The following is a 22532-nucleotide window of genomic DNA, read 5'->3' as shown; positions in this document are numbered from 1 at the left end:
TTAAATAAACTTTAATATTTAAAATAAAGTAGATACTGTATGACAGACAGATCTATAAATAATGCACCTATAGCACATGCATGCCATTATATTCAAATAAAAGATTAATGTACGTAGATCATACTGTATAACAAGAATGAACCAAAATAAAATATATACCCGCATTGTGGACTCTTCAGATAAGAAAAACAAGCAAACACTTGTGAAACTGTGCTGCTAAAAACAAGCATTAACCACTTAACACCATTTACGCCCTATAACGTACAATTACGTCATGGGCATTGCCCTATTAACGCGAAATGCCGTACTTTTATGTTATCGCGTTAACGGGCTACTGTGTCTGCAGACACAGTTTTAAAGCAGTGATAGCTTAACACTATCACTGCTGCAAGGCCAGGACCCCCGATTCGGCTGATTAACCCCTTAGATGCAGCGCTCGAAAGCGAGTGCTGCATCTATGGGGTTACTAGTAGTTACTAGTAGATCGGATACATTTGCGGGGTTCCGATGGCTGCTTTGGCAACTGGAGGCCTAACAATTGGCTCCTGTCTGCCGAGTATGGAGGCCTATTAATCCCCGCTCAGAGGCAAGGCCTAAAAGGCCTCTGTTCGCAAAAAGAATATGGCCCGGGCTCAGAAGCTGAGCCTGCACCATTAGCTGTGGGTGTCATCTGTATGTTACAGCTGATACTCTGCTGTAATGGCAGGGAATGGAGCTAGCTCTGCTCCCTGCCATTAGCCACTAAGATGCCGAGATCTCCAGGATCCCTCTTACTGAGTTGGCTCAGCATATGTTAAAGGGAATTTGGCAGCAGTTTCTAGCCCTCATGACTGGGAAATCCCAGTTTTAATGCCCCAGGTGCTGCAAGTGCCCCCTCTGCTCTGAGTGACTGGGTGACAGCTCTAGCGATCTCCTGATTGGACACAAGAGCTGTCACTGCTAAGGCTGACAAAAAACGTTCCCTCCCACCAATTATTGTTGTAACGCTAGCCCGGACCCAATTACCCTAAAATAGACATGTAATATATCTAAATTTACGGTATACAATGACGATCACAAATAAAAGGTCTATTTTAGAGTAAAACTATATTATTACCAGAAAGAAATAGCTAAAATGTAAAAAAGCATATTTTTTTACAAAAATGTTCAAACTTTAAGCCTAGAAATTCTAAAATAGCAAAAAGGATGTATAAAAATGATTAAAAAAAAGAAACCTGCATTGTCTAAGAAAAAAAACATTGCAAAAATCACATCGCTAGCCCAACAAGTAAAAAAGTTATAGCCGTTCAAGTAATGCGTGTTAAAAATGGCTAAATAGTGTCTGGTTCTGAAGGCTCAAAATAGCCTGGTTCTGAACCAGTTAAAGTACAATGTGTCACGAGAAAACAATCTCAGAATCGCTTGGATAGGTGAAAGCATTCCACAGTTATTACCACATAAAGTCACACATGTCAGATTTGAAAAATGGGGCGGCGTCCTGAACATGCCAACTAGTCCACGTCCTTAAGGGGACTAGTTGATGCAGTTTTCGGCTACAGCGCAGCCACACATCTGCTGAACCTTGGCTGTTATATGTGGCCTACTCTTACTATCACTCACCAAATTCCTTTAGAAGCCACATTAATTTGTAATGGAGATCACCGGTATGCAGGCTGATATTTCTTGAGGACAGAAAGACTTTGGTACCCGGAAGAAACTGAGATGGCTCTCTTCTTCTTGTATTCGAATTTTGCTTAATGCGATCGACTGCCAGCAGAATAGGGGACCGGGCCTGCTGCCAGATTTGTAGAAAGTACCCAAATGCAGAGTCAGCTGCAGGTACCTGACATGTAGACGAAACATGAAGAAGGATTCGTTGACCGTAGACAATGTAGAACGGTGTGGAAGTAGTGGACTCACTTGTGTGATTGTTATATGAGAACTTGGCCCATTGAGGAAGCTGTACCCAGTCATCATGCTGCATGGAAATGAAGTGACGAAGATAATTCTCCATGATCTGCTTAATCCTCTCAACTTGACCATTGGACTGGGGGTGGTAGGCTGAGGAAAAGTCTTATTTCACATCCAGGAGTCTACAGAGGGCTCTCCAGAATTTTGAGGTGAACTGAACCCCCCCCCCCCCCCGATCAGACCCGATATGAAGGGGCAAGCCATGCAAGCGGAAGATGTGCTGAATGAAAAGATTTGCCAGTCAAGGAGCAGAAGGTAGGCCAGTCAGCGGGATATAATGTGCCATCTTCGAGAACCGCTCCACCACCACCCAGACATTATTGCATCCTGCTGAGGGAGGAAGGTCTGTCCATCGCAATGTGCTGCCAGGGTGCATTGGGTACAGGCAGAGATTGGAGTAGACCGGCAGGCTTGGAATGAGCAACCTTGTTAGAAGCACACACAATGCAGGAAGAAACAAAGTCCACAATTTCTTTGGGCAGCGTGGGCCAGCCGAAATGAAAAGCTATCAGGTCTCTAGTCTTACAAACACTAGCGTGCCCAGCCAGTTTAGAGCTGTGTTCCCAGCGAAGAATTCTTCTCCTGTCTGCCAACCGAACAAAAGTCCTCCCCGGAGGGATGTCTCTAACTTGCAGAGGATTGGCAGTGATAATGCAGGACAGGTGTATGATTTATTGAGGGGTCTTTACAGTGTCCTATGTTTCAAACGACCTGGAAAGAGCATCGGCCCTCACATTTTTGTCAGCGGGACGGTAGTGAAGCACAAATTGGAAACGGGTGAAGAATAGCGACCACCTGTCTTGACGGTTGTTTATCCGTTGAGCCGCCTGGAGATAGGTAAGGTTCTTGTGGTCGGTGTATATCAGGATGGGGTGAGCTGCGCCCTCAAGCAGATGTCTCCTCTCCTCCAGAGCCAATTTTATGGCTAGTAACTCCCAATCCCCAATAGAGTAATTGTGCTTGGCAGAGGAAAAGAGTCTCAAGTAATAGCCACATACTACTGCCTTTCCTTTGAAGCTTCTCTGGAACAGAAGTGCACCTGCACCAACAGAAGAAGCGTCCACCTCCAACGAGAACTGCCGAGACACATCAGGATGATCGAGGCTGAAGTGAAGGCACTCTTGAGGCTATTAAATGCTGATTCTGCCTCTGGAGTCCACACCTTGGCGTTTATACTTTTTTTTTGGTAAGGATAGAGTTTGGAGCAGCCAGTGAAGAGAAGTTTGGGATAAACTGCCGGTGTAAGTTAGCGAATCCCAAAAAATGCTGTATGTACCGCAAGCCCTGAGGATGTAGCCCTTCCAGGCCGGAATTGACTTTCTCAGGATCCATCTTGAGACACTGAGCCGAGATGATGTAACCCAGGAAGGGCAGAGAATTTTTTTCAAAAGTGCATTTCTCCAACTTGGCATACAGGCGATTCTTCTTTAATCGCAGCAAGACTTGACGCACATGCCTCCAATGTGTCATCGGATCTGGGGAGAAAATCAAAATGTACTCGAAATAGACAACCACACAGACATAAAGTAGATCTCTGAAGATATCATTCACAAATTCTTAGAAGACCGCGGGAGCGTTACACAGGCTGAAGGGCATCACCAGGTATTCATAGTGCCCGTCTCGAGTGTTAAATGACGTCTTCCACTCGTCACCTTGACGGATTCGGATTAAGTTGTAGGCCCCACGCAAGTCTAGTTTAGAGAAGATCTTGGCTCCTCATATATGATCAAATATTTCAGAGATCAGTGGCAAAAGTTATTTCTTTTTGACCGTGATCCGGTTGAGACCACAGTAGTCAAAGCAGGGTCAAAGAGATCCCTCTTTTTTCTTTACAAAGAAGAACCCAGCACCGGCCATGGAGCAGGATTTTCGTATGAAACCCCTCTCCAGATTCTCCTTCATATAGGCCGACATGGATTCAGTCTCTGGCAAGGAGGGGGGGTATACCTGTTCACGGGGAGGTGAAGCATTAGGAACCAGTTCAATCGGACAGTCGTACGCCCGGTGTGGGGGAAGCATCTCAGCCTCCTTCTTGCCGAAGACGTCTGCTAACTTCGCAAAATGAGTGGGTAATCCTGTTAACGACTGAGACATAGGAGGCAGGACAGGATGGATCTGTAACAGGCAGCGGTGGAGACATTTGGAGCCCCATTGGAGAACTTCTCCGGAATTCCAGTTCAGGACCGGGGCATGAAGCCGGAGCCAAGGCAGACCCAGCAACACAAGATTGACGCCTTTCGGCAATATGAGGAATACAATTTGCTCAGTGTGAAGGCATGGTCTCAGACACAAGGATCGGGCAAGGATCGGGCAAAGAAAGTCCCTTCACTGAGGCAACATCCAGGGGTGTCTCCAAGGGAACTGTTGGCAACTGGAGCTGATCCACTAGGTCCTGTTGGATAACGTTTGCCACAGGTAGGTAGGGACCAGGTGTGTCTTCTCACTAGTTACTATGGTAACAGAAATGGCCAATTTGTGAAAAAATTTACTATTTAGTCTTTTTCTACCTAGGGTTAGCTCTCCAAACAATCCCAGGCGCTGGAGTTTTTTCGGCTTTTGGGGATACAGACGCACAAAATGACCTCAGAGGCCGCAATACAGATGGAAGTCCTGAAGTGCGTCTGCATTGTTTCTCTTGGACAGACATCTTGAGATGGTCTATTTGCATAGGCTCTACTGGTGGAACAGCTGATGAGGACAGCAGGGGTTGCTGAAATGTAGGATCCAGCCTAGTAAATCTTCTGACCCGGCGAACCTCTTGAGACCGTTCCTGGATCCTCATGTCAATCCAGGTGGCTAGAAGAATGAGGTCATCTAGGGTAGAAGGCAGATCTTGAGCGGCAAGCTCGTCTTTGATATCAGAGGATAGAGCCTGTCAGAATGTAGCCACCAAGGCTTTTTTTGTTCTAGGTCAGCTCTGCTGCCAGGGTACGGAACAGAATGGCGTACACACCCACGGAGGTGTCGCCTTGGTGCAGGGTCAGCAGGGATGCAGCTGCAGAAGAGACTCATCCAGGTTCCTTAAATACTGTGCGTAATGTCAGTAGGAAACACTGTAAGTCACGGGTTTCTGGTCCCTGACGCTCCCAGATGGGGTTCGCCCATGCCAGTACCTTGCCAGTAAAAATCGAGACTATCTTTGCGTCATCAGAAGGAAATGCTCTGGCATGCAGACGGAAGTGGATCTGACATTGGTTCAGAAATCCCCTGCAGGTCCTCGCGTCTCCGTCATAGTGAGGAGGTAGTGGCAGAGAGAATCGGGAATCGGTCCCGCCAGGAGGTGTAGTTGAAGGAACAGCAGGAGCAATAGCAGCAGGTGCAGTGAAGACTGCAGCTTGCGTAGCCAGTCGATGTGCAATAGCGTTCACCACCTGGAGGAGTTGGTCCTGTCGTGATTGAAGGTCTCACATATCTGCCTGCATGACTTGTGATATCGTCAAGGGCTTGGGTTGACCAGAAGGGTCCATGGCCTGAGCGTACTGTCACAATCTGTGGGTATGTGGACCCACTAGGCCACACCACCGTAGCGGAGTAGCAGATGGCCAAACAACAGTGTACCAAGTCTATACAAAGTCCAAGCACAAGGGTACCTGCAATAATCCAGACAGTAGCAGCGGATTAGGCACAGATGGTACTTTCACGACAGGTGATGCAAAACGTGGCAGGAGGTACCAGGCATGGCAGATGACACCAGATGTGGTGTAAGACAGCAAGCTTAGCAGACGGCACAACATGACTCCAACACTAGAGAGGGCACAGGAACAAATACAGCACGGGATGCAGGATACAGGTAACAGGGCACGGGAACACTGGGAACAGGATACGACTAAGGGACCATTTGCAAGACTAACATAGGAATACAAACAACGCTCAGGAAAGGAGTGAAAAGGCAGGGCCCTACTTATAGTCCAGGGAGATCTGGGGATAATTACTTAATCCTTTACATGTGCGCGCTGGCCCTTTAAGGCCGGGAAAGAGCTCGCTCGTGCACCCTAGTGGTCACTGCAAAAAAAAAAACAACACATCAGTGATAATGGCCCAAAGACGCTGAGTTTTAACCTAGATCTGTTCCCAATCCAGTCCTCAAGGAGCTCCAGCAGGTCATGTAGTAAGGATTTCTTTAATATTGCACAAAGGTTTTTATAACTTCTCATTCCTGTGTAGCCGACATCCCTTTCATTGTCTCACTGCCGCCAAACTCCCCAAAGTGCGGCACGCAAAGCTCTACTACATCCTAAGGGTATGTGCACACGATAACTGCAATTACGTCTGAAATTACGGAGCTGTTTTCAGGAGAAAACAGCTCCCGAATTTCAGACGTAATTGCATGTACTCGCGTTATGCGGGGCGTCATTTACGGACGTAATTTCGAGCTGTTCTTCATTGGAGTCAATGAAAAACGGCTTCAATTACGTCCCAAGAAGTGTCCGTCTTTTGACAGCGACGCGTAAAATGACAGGTCAGATGTTTGCTGACGTATTGGAGCCGGTTTTTCAGACGTATTTCGAGGCGTAAAACGCCTCCATTACGTCTGAAAATAGGTAATGTGAACCCAGCCTTAAGGTACAGGCCTATGTCAATAGATCGATCCTCAACCTGTGGCTGAACACCTTTTGATTATTTAAACCTGCTCAGAACTGCTACACTTTGCCTGAGCATCAAGATTCTTTTGATCAAGTCCATTTGTAAAGGTGTTTGTTGTTTGCCATTTTAGATTTGACCTGTTGACTGTTTCCTAACTCTGCCTGCCCTAACCTGTATTTGTCTTATCGTGTTGGAAAAACTCTGCTAGCCCTGACTTTAGATTTGTATGACCATGCTTCTATTCATTGATTTTGGTACATTGCTTTGAAAGTATTATCTGCAAGCCGTCAGCGGTCCCTATTTGGAGACTACTCCATGACCTGGGGATTTCCTGCACAAACTCCATATCCGAGAGGTGTTTTAATGTCCAGATTGCAAAATCCCTTAGACTCCGTCCCCCATTTTATCCATAGCCAAATCTAATAGTGACACAGTGGGTTAACTCTCCTGTCCTGATGCCTGACCATGAAAGTTTTCTCAATACATGACCTGTTGGGGTTCCACAAGGACTTGGTCACAGGGGATAAATGATTTCCCCGTAAATATATAAAAGGCAGTAAATAATAGTAATAGTATTACTGTAAAGTTATTATAAAATTAGTACCAAGATTCTTGATGGCACTGAATACTTACAATCTCATCAGTATTAAATTGTAGTAACAGCTTTGAACCCACGACATTTTATAAAAACTGACCCTACGACTAAGGAGTTTCTTTAAATGGGTAGTCCAGGATTAGAAAAACATGGCGTTTTTCTTCCAGAAACAGCGCCGCATTCGTCCATAGTCTGGTCTGGTATTGCAGCTCAGTTCCATTGAAGTGAATGAGGCTTAGTTGCAATACCACACACAACCTGTGGACAGTTGCAGCGCTGTTTTGGTAAGAAAGCAACCATGTCTCTCTAATCCTATACAACCCATTTAAGTAATTGACTCTTGGAAACTTGTTTATGGTAACAGTGTCCATACTTGGCATGAATACGTTTGTTATTTTCAGCACACATAATTAATATTTTTTAATCTAAAAGCTCAGCCAACATTACCATATTTGGCTGTAATTTGTTGACAGGCTGTTAGTTGACACTTATTCAATGATTAACATTGCCAAAAACTTTTTTGATTAAGGCAGGGAAAGTAATAGACTGGCAAAGATGGGCTGGAAAAATGATAAAAAGCAATCACAGGATAAAGTCAATATTTTATCCTGCTTTGTGGCTTATAATGACAAAGTTAATTAGTAAAGTATTGATTTTTGCAGTTGTTTAGTCTATGGAGAAAAGTAAAAATTCATAAATCCATTAAAATATGTGCGCTCAATAGCAAAGTGCTAACACTGTTGCTTGACACTTAAAGGGGAAATCTGGCCACAATTATTTTCTGTCATGTCTGCATGTAACAATTGCCAAACCAAACATTGATTTGAATGGGAATTTTATTAGTATATATTCAAATAAGCGGTGGTCTTCCCACATGTATTTATTATATATCAAATTAAAATTTTGACTGGATTTCCCATTTACAAAGCTGCAATAGTACTTGTGCTGTTTGTGGTCCTCATAGCACCCACAAATTATTATTATTATTATTGATTATTGAGATTTCATAGTGGATCTCCAGGATCCCTCTTACTGAGGCTCACTTGGCTCAGCATATGTTAAGGGGAATTTTTCAGCAGTTTTGAGCCCTCAAAACTGCTGACAGCGCTATATATACAATACGAGGGGGAGAACAGCATAGCTATACTTGTGGTGTCAGTCATGCAGTTTGCATGACCGAGAAATCTCAGTTTTAATGCCCCAGGTGCCGCAAGTGCCCCCTCTGCTCTGAGTGACTGGGTGACAGCTCTAGCGATCTCCTGATTGGACTCTAGAGCCGTCACTGCTGAGGCTGGCAGCTTTCAGTGCCGAGAGCCTGGAGCACTGAATATGAATGGGGCCTACTCTGTGGCACCTGCAATCGTGGCGCCGGGGACATTTAAATGTAGATTTCTTGGTCATGCAACTTTCAGTAGTGACACCACAGATATAGTTACGGAGATCTACAATTGCTGACAGACACCCTTCAATAAACTTCTTTTGTTCACTGTTGGTTTAGTTGCATGTCGTTTATACTCATTTTATCCCTGATGTATTGGTAATCAGATCTTTATACATTAACTTCCTGATCAACTTGTGGAGTGCATGTCTATTTACATAGCAGCAACTCTGTTTAGGCAGAATAGCAGTGCAAATCATGGAGGCAAAAAACAGGATAGGAAATCAGAGCCACGGATGGAATAGGAGGCTAATTTCAGAATCTTTGTAGTCACAGATCACAGCTCTTTCCTAATGGAGCAGAATTAAAAAGCATTCCAGTAACAAACACTAAAGGAAATTAATAGCAGATAATCATTACCCAGAGATTATGAGGAAGATAACATTTTTAAGGTCACAACTGGACATTTAAAGGGGATGCCCACCTTTTGAAAACGACATGAATTTATTAAAGGGGTTGTCCCATCATGTCCATAAACTTTATTGGGGCTTATGTAGATCTTAAAAGGGGGTCCCTACTCGGGCCCTCCCTCTATGTGGAAGCAGTGGCGTAACTACCGCCGTAGCAGCCGTAGCGGCTGCTACGGGGCCCGCGGCATGAGGGGGCCCGTGTCGCCCGCTGGCACGGGCCCCCACCATGGCCGGAGGCTCCACTAGCAGCCGCTATGGCTGCTACAGCGTGACGCCACTGAACACTACGGCAGAGCAGGGAGGTATCTCCCCGCTCTGCCATTAAACAAAAGACATGTATCCCCTATCCACAGGATAGGGGATACATGTGTGATCGCTGGCAGCGATAGGGAGAACAGGGGACTGAAAGTCCCCTGAAGTTCTCCATGACAAACCTCGGATTTCCGGGGTCTGTGTCGACAGCTCCGTATAAATGAATGGAGCGCCGGTCACGCTTGTGCGCATGCGTGACCAGCGCTCCTTTCATTTTTATTGAGCTACGCAGACTCCGGAAGTCAGAGGTTAGTCATGGAGAACTTCGGGAGACTTTCAGTCCCCCGTTCTCCCTATCGCTGCCAGCGATCACACATGTATCCCCTATCCTGTGGATAGGGGATACATGTCTTTTGTAGGACACACTGTAGTTCTGATTTTTTTGAGGGGTTGTGGCTGTACGGCATTACCTACATGGGGGGGGCTGTATGGCGTTACCTACAGGGGGGAGGCTGTATGGCGTTACCTACAGGGGGGGCTGTATGGCGTTACCTACAGGGGGGGCTGTATGGCATTACCTACAGGGGGGGCTGTATGGCGTTACCTACAGGGGGGGGCTGCATAGCGTTACCTACAAGGGGGGCTGTATAGCGTTACCTACAGGGGGGCTGTATGGCGTTACATACAGGGGGGGCTGTATGGCGTTACCTACAGGGGGGCTGTATGGCGTTATCTACAGGGGGGACTCTGTATGGCGTTATCTACAGGGGGGGCTGTATGGCGTTATCTACAGGGGCGGCTATATGGAATTATCTACAGGGGGGCTGTATGGAATTATCTACAGGGGGGGCTGTATGGCGTTATCTACAGGGGGGGCTGTATGGCGTTATCTACAGGGGGGCTGTATGGCGTTATCTACAGGGGGATGTATGGCGCTATCTACAGAGGGGGCTGTATGGCGTTATCTACAGGGGGGGCTGTATGGCGTTATCTACAAGGGGGGTTGTGTGACACCCAGGGGAGGGGGGGCCCCAGTCAAAAGTTTGCTATGGGGCCCAGTCTTTCCTAGTTACGCCCCTGTGTGGAAGAATGGTAAGCCATTGGAAAGTGTAACTCTAGCAGACTCATTCACATCTTTTGAAAGGTACTGGTTCTCCATGCGGACATCCAGCTGATGTAAGGAGTCTTAAACAGACTCTGTCACCCCATTATAAGTGCCCCATCTCCTACATAAGGACATCGGCGCTATAATGTAGATGACAGCTTTTTATTTAGAAAAACTATCTTTTACCACGTTATGAGCGATTTTAGCTTTATGCTAATTACGTTCTTAATGCCCAAGTGGGCGTGTATTTAGATAAAGTGGGCGTTGTAAAGAGAAGTGTATGACGCTGACCAATCAGTGACCAATCAGCGTCATGCACTTCTCTCCATTCATTTACTCGGCGCATAGGGATCCTGCTAGATCACTATGTGCTGTCTTATACTGACACATTAACGTTACTGAAGTGTTTAGACAGTGAATAGACATTTCTTCCAGCCAGGACGGGATGTCTATTTACAATCCCGACACTTTGGTAACGTTTCTGTGGTACTTACAGCAGAGCAAGCGTAATCTTGCTGTAACCTGTCATTTACAGCGTGATCTCGCGAGATTACGCTTGCTCTGCTGTAAGTACCACAGAAACGTTCCCGTAGTGTAGGTATTGTGAATAGACATCCCGTCCTGACTGGAAGGAATGTCTATTCACTGTCTAAACACTTCAGTACCATTAATGTGTCAGTATAAGGGTATGCGCACATGATAGCTGCCTTTTACGTCTGAAATTACAGACTGTTTTCAGGAGAAAACAGCTCAGTAGTTTCAGACTGAATTGCTCCTCCTCGCATTATGCGAGGCGTCTTTGACGGCCGTCAATTTGAGCTGTTCTTCATTGAATTCAATGAAAAACAGCTCAAATTACGTCCAAAGAAGTGTCCTGCACTTCTTTGACGAGGCAGTCATCTTACGCGTCGTCGTTTGACAGCTGTCAAACGACGACGCGTAAATTACAGGTCGTCGGCACAGTACGACGGCAAACCCATTCAAATGAATGGGCAGATGTTTGCCGACGTATTGTAGCCGTATTTTCAGGCATAAATCGAGGCATAATACGCCTCGTTTACGCCTGAAAATAGGTAGTGTGAACCCAGCCTTAGACAGCACATACTGATCTAGCAGGATCCCTATGCGCTGACTAAATGAATGGAGAGAAGTGTATGACGCTGATTGGTCACTGATTGGTCAGCGTCATACACTCCTCTGTACAACGCCCACTTGGTCTAAAGTAAAAACACGCCCACTTGGGCATTAAGAAACTAATTAGCATAAAGCTAAAATCGCTCCTAACGTGGTAAAAATAGATCGTTTTTCTAAATAAATAGCATGTAGGAGATAGGGCACTTATAATGTGGTAACAGAGTCTCTTTAAGGGCAATCCTCCCTGGGAAAAAGTAGGAAAAATAACTCTCCTTCAAAAGAAAAAAAACGGTCTCCCTAGTGCAACCTATAAGTGACTACCCGGTAAGTGAATGTCTGACCTTTTAAAGAGCTTTGGAAGATGACTCGGTTATTAGCCATCTACAGATGGGTGTTTCTAGTTTGGCTATTTATCCTAGTCATGTTTCAAGGCTCTATAAAGGGTCGTACATTGACTTACAAGGTAGTCACCTATAGGTGGTTCTAGAGAGGAAGTTTTCCCTTTTAGAGGAGGGCTATTTTGCCCCTGTACTACATGGTTGCCCATTTATTTGAATGGGCGCTCTTTAACCCTTTAATGGTGCAGCCTAGTTTGGGCCTTAAAGTGTAGCTAAACGTTTGACAAACTTCTGACAGGTCACAGTGACATGTCAGAAGTTTGGATTGGTGGGGGTCCGAGTATTAAGACCCCCACCAATCGCTAGTTTGAAGCAGCTGAAGCGCTCGTGTCTGTTCGGCTTTTTCCGGAAATCCGATGCATTGGAGTACGGGCTCTTAGACTTTCTATTGAATCCGTACACAGATATATTTATTTCTGGAAAAAGCCGAACAGACACGAAGCGGCTCAGTGTTAGGACCCCCACCAATACAAACTTCTGACATGTCACTATGACATGTCAGAAGTTTGTCAAACGTTTAGCTACACTTTAAGGCTCAGAGACAATTTTTCAAATCTGACGTGTGTCACTTTATGTGTAATAACTTTAGAATGCCTTTATTAATCCAAGCGATTCTGAGACTGTTTTCTTGTGACATATTTTCTTTATGATAGTGGTAAAATTTGGTGGATACATTCAGTGTTTATGTGTTTATTCCGTGTTTATTTGTGAAAAATAGTAAAAATTAAAGAAAACTTGGGAAAAACAGTATTTTTCTGAATTTAAATGTATCTGCTTGTAAGGCCTAATTCACACGAGCGTATTAAACATCCGTGGGACTGCTGTTGAAACAGCGGCCATCACACGGACCTTTGTAATTGAATGTGGCCGTTCACACAGCCGTTATTTTAAAGGACCGTGTGAAGGGTCTGTGGGAAAATAGGACATGTCCTATCTTTTCACGCATCACGCATCCCTCCATAGACTCTCAACTGGGGGATGCGTGACAGCTCTGAGCACAGATGCACCTCGGACGTGAAAAACTGTCGTTTTTCACGTCCGAGGTGCGCAACGCTCGGGTAAATAAGGCCTTAGGCAGATGGTAATACCACACAAAATAGTTACTAATTAACATCCCCATATGTCTACTTTATGTTGGCATAATTTTTTTGAACATTTTTTTTTTTCTAGGCCCTTACAAGGCTTAGAACTTTAGCTACAATTTCTCATATTTTCAAGAAAATTTCAAAAGCCTTTTTTTAAGGTACCAGTTCAGTTCTGAAGTGGCTTTGAGGGGCCTATGTATTAGAAACCCCCATAGACACCCCATTTTAAAAACTCGACCCCTCAAAGTATTCAAAAGAGCATTTAGAAAGTTTCTTAACCCTTTAGGTGTTTCACAGGAATAAATGAAAAGTGAAGGTGCAATTTGCAAATTACATTTTTCTTGCAGAAATGTAAATTTAATCCATTTCTTTCTGTAACACAGAAGGTTTTACCAGAGAAACACAACTAAATATGTATTGCCAGATTCTGCAACTTTTAGAAATGTCCCACATGTGGCCCTAGTGTGCTATTGGACTAATAAACAGGCCTCCGAAACAAAAGAGAACCTAGTGGATTTTGGGGCCTCTTTTTTTTATTAGAATATATTTTGGGCATCATGCCAGGTTTGAAGAGGTCTTGTGGTACCAAGACATAGAAAAACAATCCAAAAAAGAACCCATTTTGGAAACGACACCCCTCAAGGAATTCTTTATGGGAGTTGTGACCATTTTGACCCCCAGTTTTTCACAGAATGTATTTGAAGTTGGCTGTGAATAAAAAAAAAAATCTTCTTTTCACAAGGAATAAAATACCCCGTTTTGTTGCGTCATTTCTCCTAAATGTGACAATACCCCATTTGTGGTTATAAACTGAAGTTTGGGCACATGGGAGGGCTCTGAAGGTAATGAACGCTATGGAGTCCACATTTTGCTGGATTGGTTTTCGGTTGCCATGTCGCATTTTCAGAGCCCCAGAGGTATCAGAACTGTTGAAACCCTCGCGAATTGACCACATTTTAAAAACTACACCCCTTAAGGCATTCATCTAGAGATGTAGTGAGCATTTTGACCCCACAGGTAATTTGTAAAAGGTAACGCGCAACAAATGGTGCAGAGTGATATTTGCAATTTTCTATACCATTCTATGCCATTTCAGTGTCCGATATATTGTGCCCAGCATGTGCCACTCGAGACACACACCCCATAAACTGTAATGTGGGTTCTCCTGGGTATGGCAATAACCTACGTGTTGCTGTTATCTGCTGCCTGGGAACGTGGAAGTGCTCAGTAGGGAGAGATGAGGGGGAAAATCTGTGCGGAGTGCATCAGGGTAAATAAAAGGGGGGTAAATTAAAAATCAAGGGATGTATGATAAATTTTAAAACACTCTTTCATACAGAGCCCTGGTTTTTCGGGACACGTGTCACATTGGTATATTGTGTCCTTGTTAGAAGAAAGAAAGTTCCTCAGCACATCCATACAATATATAATATAAAAGGAGCTTTATTAGGTCATCCTAAAAAAAATCCATAGAGGACACAGGTAAGGCGTGTCACAGTTTACGCATTTCAAAACAAATCTGTTCTTACTCATAGCATATGTAACAGATTCGATACATGTGTTTTAAAATCACAACTAGCCAATTCTGATACATTATCTCAGTAACAGCTCTACATACCATCTGAAAAAGAAACAGGTTTCATGTATAACAAAATCACAATATATGTGGGTGCATATAGAAACCTATGAAAATGTTACTTTGTAATGAGGTTACATATAGTATATTTTTTAGAATATAAGAAAGGAATATATCCAGAGAAATATAATCAAATAGAGAATGTGTCTATAAATACAATCCACAACTAGTAGAAATGAATTATTATGCATATTAGGCAAAAAGTGCAGAAAGAAAAAACATATAGATATTATTCAGAAATTTTTAAGTAATAAAAATATCTGTCGTTTAGAAATAAATGTTATAAACGAAAAATATTTTAGAATGTATCATCTGAGACAAGAGTTAGACAAAAAAAACTCCAGGTATACAAATTTTATAAATCATTTATCGGTATTAGTGTATGAAGCATTTCATTGTGGAATTACACTGCTAGAGATTAAATATTAGGAGTGGTAAAGCAGTATGTATCCATTTTCATACAGGCTTTTTGACTAAAGATATATTGTATAGAATGAAGAACGTTAGTATGCAGAACACACCTATTATCCCTGTATACGGCAAAAAAGAAGAACAAAATAACTTTATATATCTTCAGAATTACAGGTTATGAGGAGATAAAGGGGCCTCAATAAAGATATAGGAGGTCTCCTCTCCAATTTAAACCTTTGGGGTAACGAGTCTCCATTTGGAGAATCCAAAAGGCTTCCCTGTTAAAGAGATGTCTTAAACCAGTCACCCTCCCCCCCCCCCTAACAGGCTTCCCTACTAACTCAATACCATAAAACCTGAAGATTTCAAGAGAGTTATGTTTGTGAATGAAATTTTTAGCAGCACCAGAAGTTTTTGAGGAATTTTTCACGATATCTGACATATGTTCCGTTGTGCGTATTTTAAGCTTTCTAGTTGTACACCCTATATAACCTAAATTGCAGGAAATGCATTTAATCATATAGATTACATGGTGTGTGTCACAAATCATGAATGAATCTATTCTTTGTATTTTGTTATTAGGCAAATTCAATTCTCTGATCTTCATTCTGTACTTACAAACATTGCATCTTTTACCACCACATTTTAAAAAACACTTTTGGGATAACCATACCTTACTGGTGGTATTAGATGAAAAGAGACTGGGTGAAAGAATGTCACCCAAACTTTTACCTCTTTTAGCTACATATTTGCAGCCTTGTTTTATAATCTGAGACAGGGTATTATCCTGGTTTAACATTGGGATGTACTTTTTAATGATGTTAAAGAGGCTCTGTCACCAGATTTTGCAACCCCTATCTGCTATTGCAGCAGATCGGCGCTGCAATGTAGATTACAGTAACGTTTTTATTTTTAAAAAACGAGCATTTTTGGCCAAGTTATGACCATTTTTGTATTTATGCAAATGAGGCTTGCAAAAGTACAACTGGGCGTGTTGAAAAGTAAAAGTACAACTGGGCGTGTATTATGTGCGTACATCGGGGCGTGTTTACTACTTTTACTAGCTGGGCGTTCTGGCGAGAAGTATCATCCACTTCTCTTCAGAACGCCCAGCTTCTGGCAGGGCAGATCTGTGACGTCACTCACAGGTCCTGCATCGTGTCGGCCACATCGGCACCAGAGGCTACAGTTGATTCTGCAGCAGCATCCACGTTTGCAGGTAAGTCGATGTAGCAACTTACCTGCAAACGCTGATGCTGCTGCAGAATCAACTGTAGCCTCTGGTGCCGATGTGGCCGACACGATGCAGGACCTGGGGCAGGAAGTGAGTGACATCACAGCGTGATCTCTCGAGAACACGCTGTGTGTCTGCACTGCCAGAAGCTGGGCGTTGTGAAGAGAAGTGGATGATACTTCTATACACAACGCCCAGCTAGTAAAAGTAGTAAACACGCCCCGATGTACGCACATAATACACGCCCAGTTGTACTTTTACTTTAAACACGCCCAGTTGTACTTTTGCAAGCCTCATTTGCATAAATACAAAAATGGTCATAACTTGGCCAAAAATGCTCGTTTTTTAAAAATAAAAACGTTACTGTAATCTACATTGCAGCGCCGATCTGCTGCAATAGCAGATAGGGGTTGCAAAATCTGGTGACAGAGCCTCTTTAATAATTTCCGTATAATTGGAGCTATGAGCAGTGGAAAAAACTATAGGGGACATGGCTGGGGAAGTAATTCCTCTGCTATTTTCCAAAAGAGACCTCTGTGATTTATTGTTGATGTAATTTGAACCTCATTTCCACATCCACTTTTTATAGCCTCTATGTGTGAGAATCGTTTCTATGTCTTTGCATTGTGTAGCAAAAGACACATCATCAGAGCAAGCTCTTCTTGCTGTGATTAATTCTCACTGCAGTATCGATTTGATGGTGTGAATAGGGTGAAAGCTAGATGCATGCAAGATAGTATTGCCTGCCATAGGTTTTCGATATAGAGAAGTAGACACACATCTCCAGTCGGTGTCCCCAATCAAAAGTATATCTAGAAAGGGAGTCTGAGTGTTGGATACATTAAAGGTAAATTTTCGATTTAAGGTGTTATCGTTAATGAGGTCCACAAATTGCGGTATGGACGCTACATCACCACCCCAAACCAGGAGCAGGTCATCGATGTAGCGTCCATACCACATGATGGCCCCACTAAATATATTGAATTCTGAAAAAATTACATTTTCTACCCACCATGACATATATAGATTGGCTAGAGAATGTGAAAATTTTGAGCCCATAGGGGCACCTTCAATCTGTAAATAGAACAAACTATCAAAGCTGAAGAAATTATGGTTTAGGAGATATTCCATTGACATAACAATAAATTTCTGTAATTCTGGAGTATAGGAACTTTATTTGTTTAAATGGAATTTAACAGCATGAAGAGCAAAATCGTGGGGAATGCAAAGGTATAATCCCACGACATCGCATGTAATCCAAAGAAAGGTATTGGACCATGTGAAGTTTTGAAAATATTTTAAAACTTCTTTGCTGTACCTTAAGAAACCTGGGGTTCTTTGAACTAATGGTTGTAATAAATTGTCCATCCATGCACTAAGCCTTTCATTTAAAGATCATATGCCTGATATAATCGGACGTAAGGGACAGAGAAAGACCTCCTTGTGGACTTTCGGTAGTCCATGAAATATAGGCATAATTGGAAAATCTGGAGTGAGATATTTCATAGTTTTTTCATCAAGTACTCCCAAACCGGAGCCTTCTTTTAAAAGTTTACCTAAGGACAATGTACACGTTGAAGTTTGATCAAGCGTCAATTTAGGATAAGTATTGATGTTGACCAGTAGTTCATATACCTGTTTTTTATATAAACAGGAGTCTAATACCACTACTGATCCCCCCTTATCAGCTCTCCATATAACAATATTTTTATTTTGTTTATTTAGGGCAAAAAAAATCATTTTTTGTAAGATTGTGTTTATGGCTGACCGGATTTGTTTCAGCATTATGCGAAATGGGAGTTGAAATCTCATCATGCAATAACTTCAAATCCCTTTATATATAAAACTGAAAGTCGTCTAGGATACTAACCCTGGATTGAGTCGGGTAAAAACTGGGATTCAACAATTTGAACTCAGCTACCTGTGTATCATGTGAAACAACTCTATTACTTTAATTTTACACATCTGTCAGATGCAAGAGTGTTTTTTGTTCCGAAAAATTGAAATATTGAAATTCATTGTTGGAAAAACCGCATTCATGTGAACCATGATCAATTGTGTCCATGATGTTTAACGTGAAGGGATTTGAAACAGATTCTTTGTTTGTGTTACAGAAATTACGTTTGATCTCTTGAAGGTGATCATTCTCAAAAAAAATTCTCTTTAGGCCTCATTTACACGAGCGTGTGCGTTTTGCGCGCGCAAAAAATGCAGCGTTTTGCGTGTGCAAAAGGCACTTGACAGCTCCGTGTGTCATCCGTGTATGATGCGCGGCTGCGTGATTTTCGCGAAGCCGCCATCATAGAGATGAGGCTAGTCGACGTCAGTCACTGTCCATGGTGCTGAAAGAGTTAACTGATCGGCAGTAACTCTTTCAGCACCCTCGACAGTGCATTCCGATCACCATATCGAGTAACCTGTTTAAAAAAAAAGAGGTTCGTACTTACCGAGAACTTCCCGGCCGTTGCCTTGGTGACGCGTCCTTGGTGACGCGTCCTTGGTGACGCGCCTCTCTTGACATCGGGCCCCACTTCCCTGGATGACGCGGCAGTCCATGTGACCGCTGCAGCCTGTGCTTGGCTTGTGATTGGCTGCAGCTGTCACTTGGACTGAATTGTCATCCCGGGAGGTCAGACTGGAGGAAGAAGCCGGGAGTTATCGGTAAGTCAGAACTTTTTTTTTTTTACACGTTCACGTATATTGGAATCGGAAGTCACTGTCCAGGGTGCTGAACCAGTTTAACTCTTTCAGCACCCTGCACAGTGACTGTCTCCTGCCGGGTTCGGTCAAAACGAGTTCTGCCGAACCCGGTAAAGTTCGGTTCGCTCATGTCTAAGACACTCCGTTCGGATGTTTGTAAACAGAAAAGCACGTGGTGCTTTTCTGTTTACATTCAGTTTGACAGCTCTTGCGCGAATCACGCAGTTCGCACGGAAGTGCTTCCGTGCGACCTTCGTGGTTTTCACGCACCCATTGACTTCAATGGGTGCGTGATGCGCGAAAAACGCAGATTTTTAGAACATGTCGTGAGTTTTTTTCAGCGCACTCACGCTGAGCAAAACTCACGGACTGTCTGCATGCCCCCATAGACTTGTATAGGTCCGTGCGACCCGCGTGAAAAGCACGCGAGTCGCACGGACGTATATCACGTTCATGTAAATGAGGCCTTACTGTTAGAAGATAAGCAAATTTGTTGACATCCAGTATAGTTTGAAAAAGATTCAATTTAGATGTAGGTACAAAATTTAGTCCCTTTCAAAGAACATATATTTAGTTTTCGGATAGAATTGTTGGAGATAATATGATGACACTGTTATCTTTAGAATGTCCAGTTAAGTTGGTATTTTCCTTGTCCAGTATCTTTTTGTTTTTCTTCTGCCTGCCACCCCTCCGTATTCGTTTTTTGAACGAACAATCAAATCACCATTTTTTTGTGGTGTATATTTTTTCGGAGTGCTAGACTCTCTCTGATTCAGTAAAATCTGTAATAGAATTGAAGTCAGAGGTTTCAGCCTCTGTTGAAGAAAAGCTGACATGAAGATCTTGGGAACGAACATTGTTCCTGTTTGATTGATTTAGCTGTGATTTTTTTCTTAGAATAGATCTAGGAATATTCCATTTATAATTATCCTTCCTTCTTGCCAGTTTGGGGAACTTATCCTGGAAAATGTTGCCCTAGTATGATGCATGTGAAGTACTGGGTGCCCCCCCCTCCCCCTTCATGATCCCTATAGATTAGTTTCTTGATAACCACCTCTTGAAATTCCAGGAAAGTTCCCATCTGGCATGTACATCTATGTAGCACGTATGCATTGTAAAATGCCATCTGTATGATGTGCATGGCCAGCTTCTTATACCACACCGCATGGCGCTGTAGGGCTTCAGGATTTGATCTGACAAGTCCACCCCTCCCATGTACCTTCTGTAGTCCAGGATGCAGTCTGGTTTGGGGGTCTCTGTAGTGGTACCTCGTACAGATACATGGGTACTGGTGTGGCCATGTATTGTTGTCAATACAAGGACATCTCTCTTGTCCTTGTACTTGACACACAATATGTTGCTGCTAGATTGTGCCCTGCTCTCACCCCTTCTGAGTTTTTGCCCAAGCAGAGTCTTAGGGAGGTCTCTCAGATGTCTTCTAGCAGTGCTGCATGTCGCAGTACTTCTGGGAGCGAGCCACTTGAAGAGTGGGAAGCGGGTATAAAAATTATCCAGGTAGAGGTGGTAACCCTGGTCCAGCAGTGGGTGCAACAAATCACACACAATTGTTGTGTTAACTCCCAGTAGTAAGGGGGAGCATTCTGGGGGCTGAATACTGGTGTCCTTTCCTTCATATACCCTAAATTTGTAAGTATACACTGATGCACAGCTTATAGAACTTCACGCCATACATTGCCCTCTTACTCGGCAGGTACTGGCAGAAGCCTCCCTTAAAATGTACCAGGGACTCGTCAATAGAAATACACTTCTCGGGGGTGTATATTTGGTCAAACCGGGCACTGAAATGGTCTAATATGGGTCTCAGTTTATACAAACTGTCAAAACTGGGGCTATCTTGGGGTGGGCACTGCTCATTATCAGCATAATGCAAGAAGCAAAGTATTGCCTCACAACACACCCTGGACATGGCAATGCAGTACGGTGTGTTATAAGATGTCTGTGCTCCAGTAGGCCCTAATGGATGGCTTCTTCAGAAGTCCCATGTTCAAGTGAAGTCCCCAGAACTTGCCCAACTTTGCTGCATCTGGAGGGGTCCACCTGTGGGATTGGGCATAAAGTGATGTGGGGTTCTTAGTGATATACTGTTGGACATATAAATTTGTCTGGGACACCATAAGCTCTATAAAGACATCAGTGAAAAAGAACTTGAAAAAGTCCATCTAACGGAACCATGCCGTATTCAATTTTATCCCCAGGCTACCCGTGTACTCGGGGATTTGGGGCTCATAATTGTCTAGTGTAGGGGTCCAAATGGGGTCACTTCGCTCAGGTGACACGTGTAACAAAAAAAATTGGTATTGGGTATACAGCAAAAAAAACTATAGAAAACGTGTAAAAAACAAAATAAAAATATACTTCCCTAACTAGAAGCAAACGTCCACAAAACTTTTTTCTTTTTTAATAGAATGAGTGGACTTCCCTACGCTAAACCTAACAAGGGTTCCTAACACTAAACCTAACTAGATTTTTTTTTAACTTCCCTGATGCTAAACCTAACTATGGCGATGATACCCTGACACTGAACCTAACTAGATTATTCGAAGCTTCCCTGACACTAAACCTAACTAGATTATTCCTAGCTTCCCTGACACGAAGACTAACTTTGGTGCCGGGTGCTGGATCCCTAACGCGAAAACTAACTACGTTGATGGATTCTTGACGCTAAATTTCCTGACACTAAACCTAACTACGCTTTTTGACGGTTCCCTGATACTACCCAACCCTAATACTAAACTAACTAACTGGTAACTATCTAAACTAACTTTTTTTTTACTTTTACATTTTTATATCTTTTTTTGTTTTATATATATATATATATATATATATATATATATATATATATATATATATATATATATATATGTATATACAGTACAGAAAGAAATCCTGCAGCACTCCAATATGGCAAATGAAGGTGATTTATTTCAAACAGCAAAACCGGATGCAACGTTTCTGTCCAACCTTAGGACCTTTTTCAAGCATGGTTGAAGGTCCTAAGGTTGGACAGAAACGTTGCATCCTGTTTTGCTGTTTGAAATAAATCACCTTTATTTGCCATACCGAAGTGCTGTGTGATTTATTTCTATATACATTTATTATCCTTGGATCAGGATTACCTGCTGGGCACCCATATCCATTTTGGAATTTATCTTTGAGTGCTGCTTTTTTCTATTACTACACTACCGTTCAAAAGTTTAGGGTCACTTAGAAATTTCCTTATTTTTGCAAGAAAAGCACAGTTTTTTTCAATGAAGATAACATTAAATTAATCAGAAATACACTCTATACATTGTTAATATGCTAAATGACTATTCTAGCTGCAAACGTCTGGTTTTTAATGCAATATCTACATAGGTGTATAGAGGCCCATTTCCAGCAACCATCACTCCAGTGTTCTAATGGTAGAGGGTAACAGAGAGTTGGATTCAGCGCTGTGTTTGGAATAAAACGGAAACTATTTCCAAGTTTTACTAGTCTTCTGGTTAAAAAGGTCCAAAGGTATGGAGTCCTAGTGTGCAAGAAGGAATATCGATCCAGTGATGGAGCCTCCGCGTTTCAGACGTGTCCAACGTCCTTAAT

The 22532-nt window shown here is 43.0% G+C and overlaps 1 protein-coding gene across 1 annotated transcript in view; it reads right to left on the bottom strand.

Moving 5' to 3' along the window:
• The window catches only part of PGM5 (phosphoglucomutase 5), a 156256-nt gene that overhangs the window by 112442 nt on the left and 21282 nt on the right, over positions 1-22532 (bottom strand). The gene's annotated exons all lie outside the window — the stretch shown is intronic.

The sequence above is a fragment of the Rhinoderma darwinii genome, chromosome 1 (assembly GCF_050947455.1).
Source record: "Rhinoderma darwinii isolate aRhiDar2 chromosome 1, aRhiDar2.hap1, whole genome shotgun sequence".
Lineage (NCBI taxonomy): Eukaryota > Metazoa > Chordata > Amphibia > Anura > Rhinodermatidae > Rhinoderma > Rhinoderma darwinii.
Note: the sequence above shows the minus strand (reverse complement) of the source record. Positions and strands in the feature narration are given on the sequence as shown.